Here is a 6237-nt window from a genome sequence, read left to right on the forward strand (position 1 = left end):
TTTATTTCATTTCTTCTATAAGCAGCTTTTCATTTTCTGTTTTTGTTTTGATATCTTTTTTTCTTCTTAATATCTTGGGAGAAATAATATATAAGCTTAGTGTTTTATTTTAGAATTTGTAACTTTAAAAAATAATGTGTAGCGAGCTATGAAATTTAACTATGGTTAATTTTTGTCCTGAAGAAATTTCCTTTAACAACCCATGAACAATAGCTAGGCTTTAATTAGCACTTCACTATATACAAGTCTCTAATTTATGAATGTAAAATAATTACTTTGTGGATACGTAATGGTAAATGAACATTAATTACTACAAAAGTGAGTTATGTCATAGTGAAAACTTGTTAGATTAAAATGAGAAACTCTGAGCTACTGTTCAGGCAGACAATATGAATTATAATGCAAAATTTCAAATTTAGCTAATACACAAATAAATACTAATAGAGGATTTTTTTAAAATTTAGATAAAAATCAAAACAACAGTTGGAAGAGCAGCTTTTTGTTTGGAAGTGTTAGTCATTGTAGATGTTTTAAATCAGCGAGGTCTCCTTCTACTTCAACTTATGAAGAAGCAAGTGTCAACACTGTTAGCAAAACGTTTATTTCCATCTGTCAGAAAATTATCACAATAAGGGGATTCTTGTTAGATAAGACATTTTACGGTTATCTGCCAGAAAATTATTGTAATAAGAAGATAAATGACCTGCTTTGGAATCAGTAGTTAAATAAAAATGTGAAAAAAATTTAAAATAATAACAATGTCTCGGATGTGGATAGTCCCCTTAGATGTCACGCCTTTGAACAGTAAACTACTTGAACAACCATCCTTGGCTACTCTAAACGTTTATGTGGCCGTTCCAGTTAATGAAGCGTTCCCACAGACACAGAAACAAGCTGTGCAGGACACGGAAGAAGGGCTGAGGGATCCTGAGGCCGTGTTTGGATGCTGGTCGCGCTGTGTGCTGTGACCTTGGGTAGTTCGTTCCTCACTCCCTAGGCCTCCTCAGTCACCTCATCCACAGATGGGGTAAGTGTGCCCAATCCTTCACACTGCTGCCTGGAGGCCGCAGGGACGGCCCTGGTTCTGAGCAGTGAAGGAAATCAGGAGATGTGCCTGAGGTTTCCATTTGGCACTTGATAAAATGTGCTTTCTTAAGAAATTCTATTATGATTTCCAATCGAATGAATTCTCTCTGCCGGGCCAGTAAAGGGCAGTCATTTTGATGAATTTGGGATCAGTTCCCGTTCAGTTGCCTGTGGACAGCTGCTCGTTTCACATCCTCTGTGGGAGCCCAAGAGGATGACGTTCTGATTTTCTTGGGAAGCCGAATCTCAAGGCAACTGTTTGAGGCTTGCAAATAAGCCACTGAGCAAACTGGAAACCTGAAAGTGATCTTTAAAGCAACCCCCAACCAATAAATGGCTCTGTTGTAAACCTCAAGAGGACACAGGGTTTCTATTTTGAGAAATGAAATTTTGCAAAAACAACCAGAAAAACAGTTAAAGTCCCAGAAAAGGTGAGAATCTTTACTTCAGAGGAAGCTAACTTAACCATCTTCGCCTGCTGTGTTCCTGGTGGCCCTGCTTGACTACAGCAGCGCTCTGTAGTGTGGCCAGCCTGGAGAACGGGAGTGTGTCCCGTCTTCCGTCCATCCATCAAGCATCTACTGTGGGCCTGCCCTGTTCTAGGCACTGGCCTACACACTGGGAAGATAAGTAGATCAGAATGATCTCGCTCCACGCAGGGCTCCTGAAGTCTAGTGTGTGAGCTGTGTTTCGTGCATCCTGTCTTCCCAGGTCCTGTTGCTCCTTTCTTCCACCATCCTAGGTGACAGCTTTCCTTCATCCTCAGGTGACGTGTGCACCTTCTCTTTTCAAACGTTTGTGGAGGGAAAAATGACTGCGCGTTGACTACCCTGCCTTTGCTCAGAGCACCCTGGAATGTCCATAGTCTCAGCACTGCCTATAGGAATCCTTCCCATCGTCTAGGACCAGCACGAATGCCACCTCCTCCATGCAGCCTTCCCTCATTACCCAAGTTAGAAATGACTTATCCTTCCTCTCTGATCCAATAGCCATTTTAGCACTGACCACACACCTGCTATCTGTTAGGGCTATGGGCTCAGTGGATATGTCCCTCCTAGACTGGGGTGGGAGGGTGAGGTGGGATAGCACTCTCTGAGCCCAGGTCCCATGTCCAGTTGCTCTCCACCCCTGCAACCTGTCTTATACTCCTGGGTACATAACATATGTTACAAAAAATTGGCTGGATTGGACTTTTTTCCTTGGTTTTAGCTGCCCAGAGTCAGCCAGATTGAACTCCTCTCTGGTGGCGTCACTGTCCCGGGTCTGATGGTCTAGCTGTTGAATACTTTCTGGTCTCCTTTATTCTCCACACCCATCGCCCACCAGACGACCCCACTCCTGCCACAGCTGCACGCTCTCATTTTATGAAACAGCAGCCCCCCAGTCCAGCTCAATAACTGGATGGTTACTTACACATTTGCGTGAGCTTGAACAATGCGTGACATGGTTTTGTTCTGAATTTGCCTTTGACTCAGGGAGGGGAACACTTCACTGGAACTGCGGGCACCAGCAGCCAGTGAGGAAGTGTTTTGGGCAAGGCTGTGCCTCTTGGTCTGACGTGGCTTCCGCCTCCTCCAGGCTCCCTGACCTGAGGACCTGCCCCCGGCACCTGGCTCTGTCTGCTCTGGCACAGCTGTCTACACAGCTGCCACGTTGCCGGCCAGGAGGCCCCAGGGAGTTTCCTCTTCCAAGAGAATGTCTGTCCTCCTTGACACATACTGCTGTTGAGAACACCCGTTTCTTCTCCTGCATCTTTTCTCTTGCACCCTCGATGTCCCACCCGTTGGTGAAATGCCGCTCTCCCACCCTCTGCTCGAGAAACACCACGAGTCCTCAGAGCAGTGCTTCTCAAACTTTTGGTCTCAGCGCTCCTCTCTACTCTTAAAAGCTATTAAGGAACCCAAAGAGCTATTGTTTGTGTAGGTTCTACCTATTTATGTTTACCATATTTGGAATTAAAACTAAGAAAATTTTAAAATATTTATTTAATTAATTAAAAAGTGGTACTAAAACCATTACATAAATAATAACACAGTTTTATGAAAAATAACCATATTTTTGCAAACATGAAAAATTTAGTGAGAAAAGAGGGTTGTTTTACATTTCTGCCAATCTTGTTATTAACGTCTGGCTCCGTAAAAGACAGCTGGAGTCGCGGGTCCACTTCTGCACTCAGTCTGCTGTCGTGTCACGTGTCACGTAGCCTTTGGAAAGCTCCACTCCACACTTGAGAGAAACTGAGAGTGGAAAAGGCAGCCAGCATCTTAGTGCTATTATGAAAATAAGTTTGCCCTCAGCAGCCCGCTGAAAGGATGGTTGGAACCCCCACACGGCCCCCAGACCACACTTTGAGAGCTACCCGCTGCCTTGGACCGTCAGTGTCTTGATGGCAAAGCCGTTCCCTGTTCATCCTTGTAGCCTCGGTTGTAAGCAGACTGTGGGTGGGACTCAGTAAATCTTGTTTGAAATACGTGGAAATATCTGTGTCGCTGAGGGTTGTCCCCTTTGTCCTAGTCACCCGGGGAAGCGCTCCCCTTACTCCAGTGGCGCTGCTGGCGCGGCGGCATGGACAGCCTCCCGCAGCGCTGGCAGTTCTGCTGAAGGCCCTCGTGGTCTTAGGTCCTTGTTCTTTGAGGAGCATTTTGATTTTTGGAAACAGCCAAAGGCCATTTAGAGTGAAATCTGGGTAGTAATATGGGTACATTGAGTGACACTACAATTTTGGATTTTTTCAAAGTAACATTGACTTCTTAACATTTGGATTGTAACCCTACTTTGGTAACCATTCCCCTAATTCTAAACATATCTTCACACGTGTGCCAAACGACGTTTGAACACGTTTAATAACTGGGCCATCATTCGAAGAGCAAAAATTGGAAACGATCTAAATGTGCACTACTAGGAGACGCGTTCAGTCAACTGTGGGCGTCCATGATGGAACAGAACACTTGGCAGCTGAAAAAGAATGAGAAAGTTGTGTCCATATTGATAATAAATCAGCTCCAAGATATATTAAGTGAAAAAGCACGAGGCAGAACAATGTATATAGTATGCTATCATCTGTAGGACAGAAAGCTGTATTGTGTAAGTATGTGTCTATGTGTGTGTGTGTCTGTATGTTTGCTCCTGTACACATAAGGCGTCCAATAAACTTGGAATGCTGGGGGCCGGCCCCGTGGCCAAGTGGTTAAGTTCACTTGCTCTGATACGGCGGCCCAGGGTTTCGCCGGTTCAAATCCTGGGCACAGACATGGCACCGCTCATCAAGTGACGCTAAGGCAGCATCCCACATGTCACAACTAGAAAGACCCACAACTAAAAAAATATATATACAACTATGTACCGGGGGGCTTTGGGGAGAAAAAGGAAAAATAAAATCTTAAAAAACCAAACAAAACTGGGAATGCTTGTTGCCTCCAGGGAGGGGAGCTAGCCGGCTGGGGCCAAGGGTGGAAGAGCAGCTTTTCAAGGGCTGTCCTCTTGTACCTTTTAAATTCTAAACTGTGTGAATGCTATCTAATAAAACAAAAACTTTTAGAAGCCCCAGACTGAAAAGATTATGATGTCCCCTCCTCCTTCCAAAATCAAAAATAAAAACAATTCTAACAGTTAGAAAGGCTGACCTCTCAAAAGACTTCTTAGTATTTCTTAAGCAATAGTATGATTATTAGAAGAAATGTACTTTGTATACGAGGACCTGTGTAAGGGGACACTAGAAGGGGACAATGAGATGCGTTTGTGAAAAGAAGCAGTCTTTTCTGTAGCCGTGCGTTATTTTCTTTCTTACTCTTGCCCCATTTCACAAACAGGGAAACTGAGTCCAGGGGGGTTAAGTGACTCCCCTGTGTGGCCTGGGCACTTGGTTCCAACTCTCGGCTCGTTAGGGGATTTCCCGACTGTTTCTGCAGACGTGTTTGAGGGGACGTGGTGGTGGGTGGAGGACAGATGGGGACAGATCCTCTTTCATTTGGTCTTAAATACACCTCTCTCCTCGCGTCATACCGGAAGCAGAGGCTGGAGGCCGAGGCAAGATATTAGAGCCTGCAAGGGCGGCTTGTGGCCCCGTGTCTTCCCTGCCATCTTCTCGGGCCACCCACGTGGCCAGGCAGGCCATCCTCCTCCAGGACATCAGGACGTCACCCGTGGTGTTTGGTGGCACAGCTCTTCTACTTCCCAAACTGGCATTTCCCAGTTCAGTCACCACCAACTTCATCCTGCCATTGGCTTGGTTCAGAGTGGCTTCGGGCTGTTTCACGTCAGCTTCTCCTTCAGAGGCCAAAGATTGCCATCAACTGAGGGGTTCCGGAGTCTGTGCTGGAGGCTCGCCGCAGTTCCAGCCGAGGTTGGGTGACCCTGGTCAGGGTGCTGTGAAGGAGTCTTTGGCATTCATTCATTCATTCATTCATTCAATAAATCTGTATTGAATATATTTGTAATGTGAGGCACTTTTTCAGGCACTAGGAATACAGTGGTGACCAAAACAGATAAGGCTTCTGTTCTTGTGGAGTTTACATTCTTGATGAGAGACTGACAATAATCAAGCAAGGAAGTAAATGATCGAAGTAAATCCATCTGCTAATAGATCAGAGGGTGACGTGGCAGAGAGAGGCTGGGGAGCCAACTTTGGACCACGTACTTGGGGAAGGCCTGTCTGAAGATGCCTTCCTTAAGAGAGAAAGGCTATCTCAATGCCTTTTGAGGCCCTCCCCTCTGGTGGTGAAATTGGAACATTCTCCCCATCCAACAGGTTCCCGTGGAGGAATGAAAGAGATCAAGGGGAAGAGAGCTGCCAGCTCCCTGGGGCCCTGCACCTGCCAGCTGCCGCTACATACTCTGAGAAACACTGCTGCCAGCTAGAGGGGAGCACCTGTCCCAGAACCTCAGGACCTGGGACGAGAACCTCTGGGTGACTCCTTGGAACAATGAATCGGACCACCTGTGGGTTCCAGCACTCCAGAGCCAGCAGTGCCTTCCTGAACAGCTCCACACCATTGCTCTTCTTGGGTAAGACCAGTGGAAAAGCAGCCCTAGGCAAAGTGGCTATTACTTACTGCTAAATGATGGTCTGACCGTTTAGTTCTTAAACAACCCTGCCAGGTAGGTATTCATACTATGTCCATCTCACAGATGAAGAAAATGAGGCCCAGAGAG

The sequence above is a fragment of the Equus przewalskii genome, chromosome 23, assembly GCF_037783145.1.
Source record: "Equus przewalskii isolate Varuska chromosome 23, EquPr2, whole genome shotgun sequence".
NCBI classification, from domain to species: domain Eukaryota; kingdom Metazoa; phylum Chordata; class Mammalia; order Perissodactyla; family Equidae; genus Equus; species Equus przewalskii.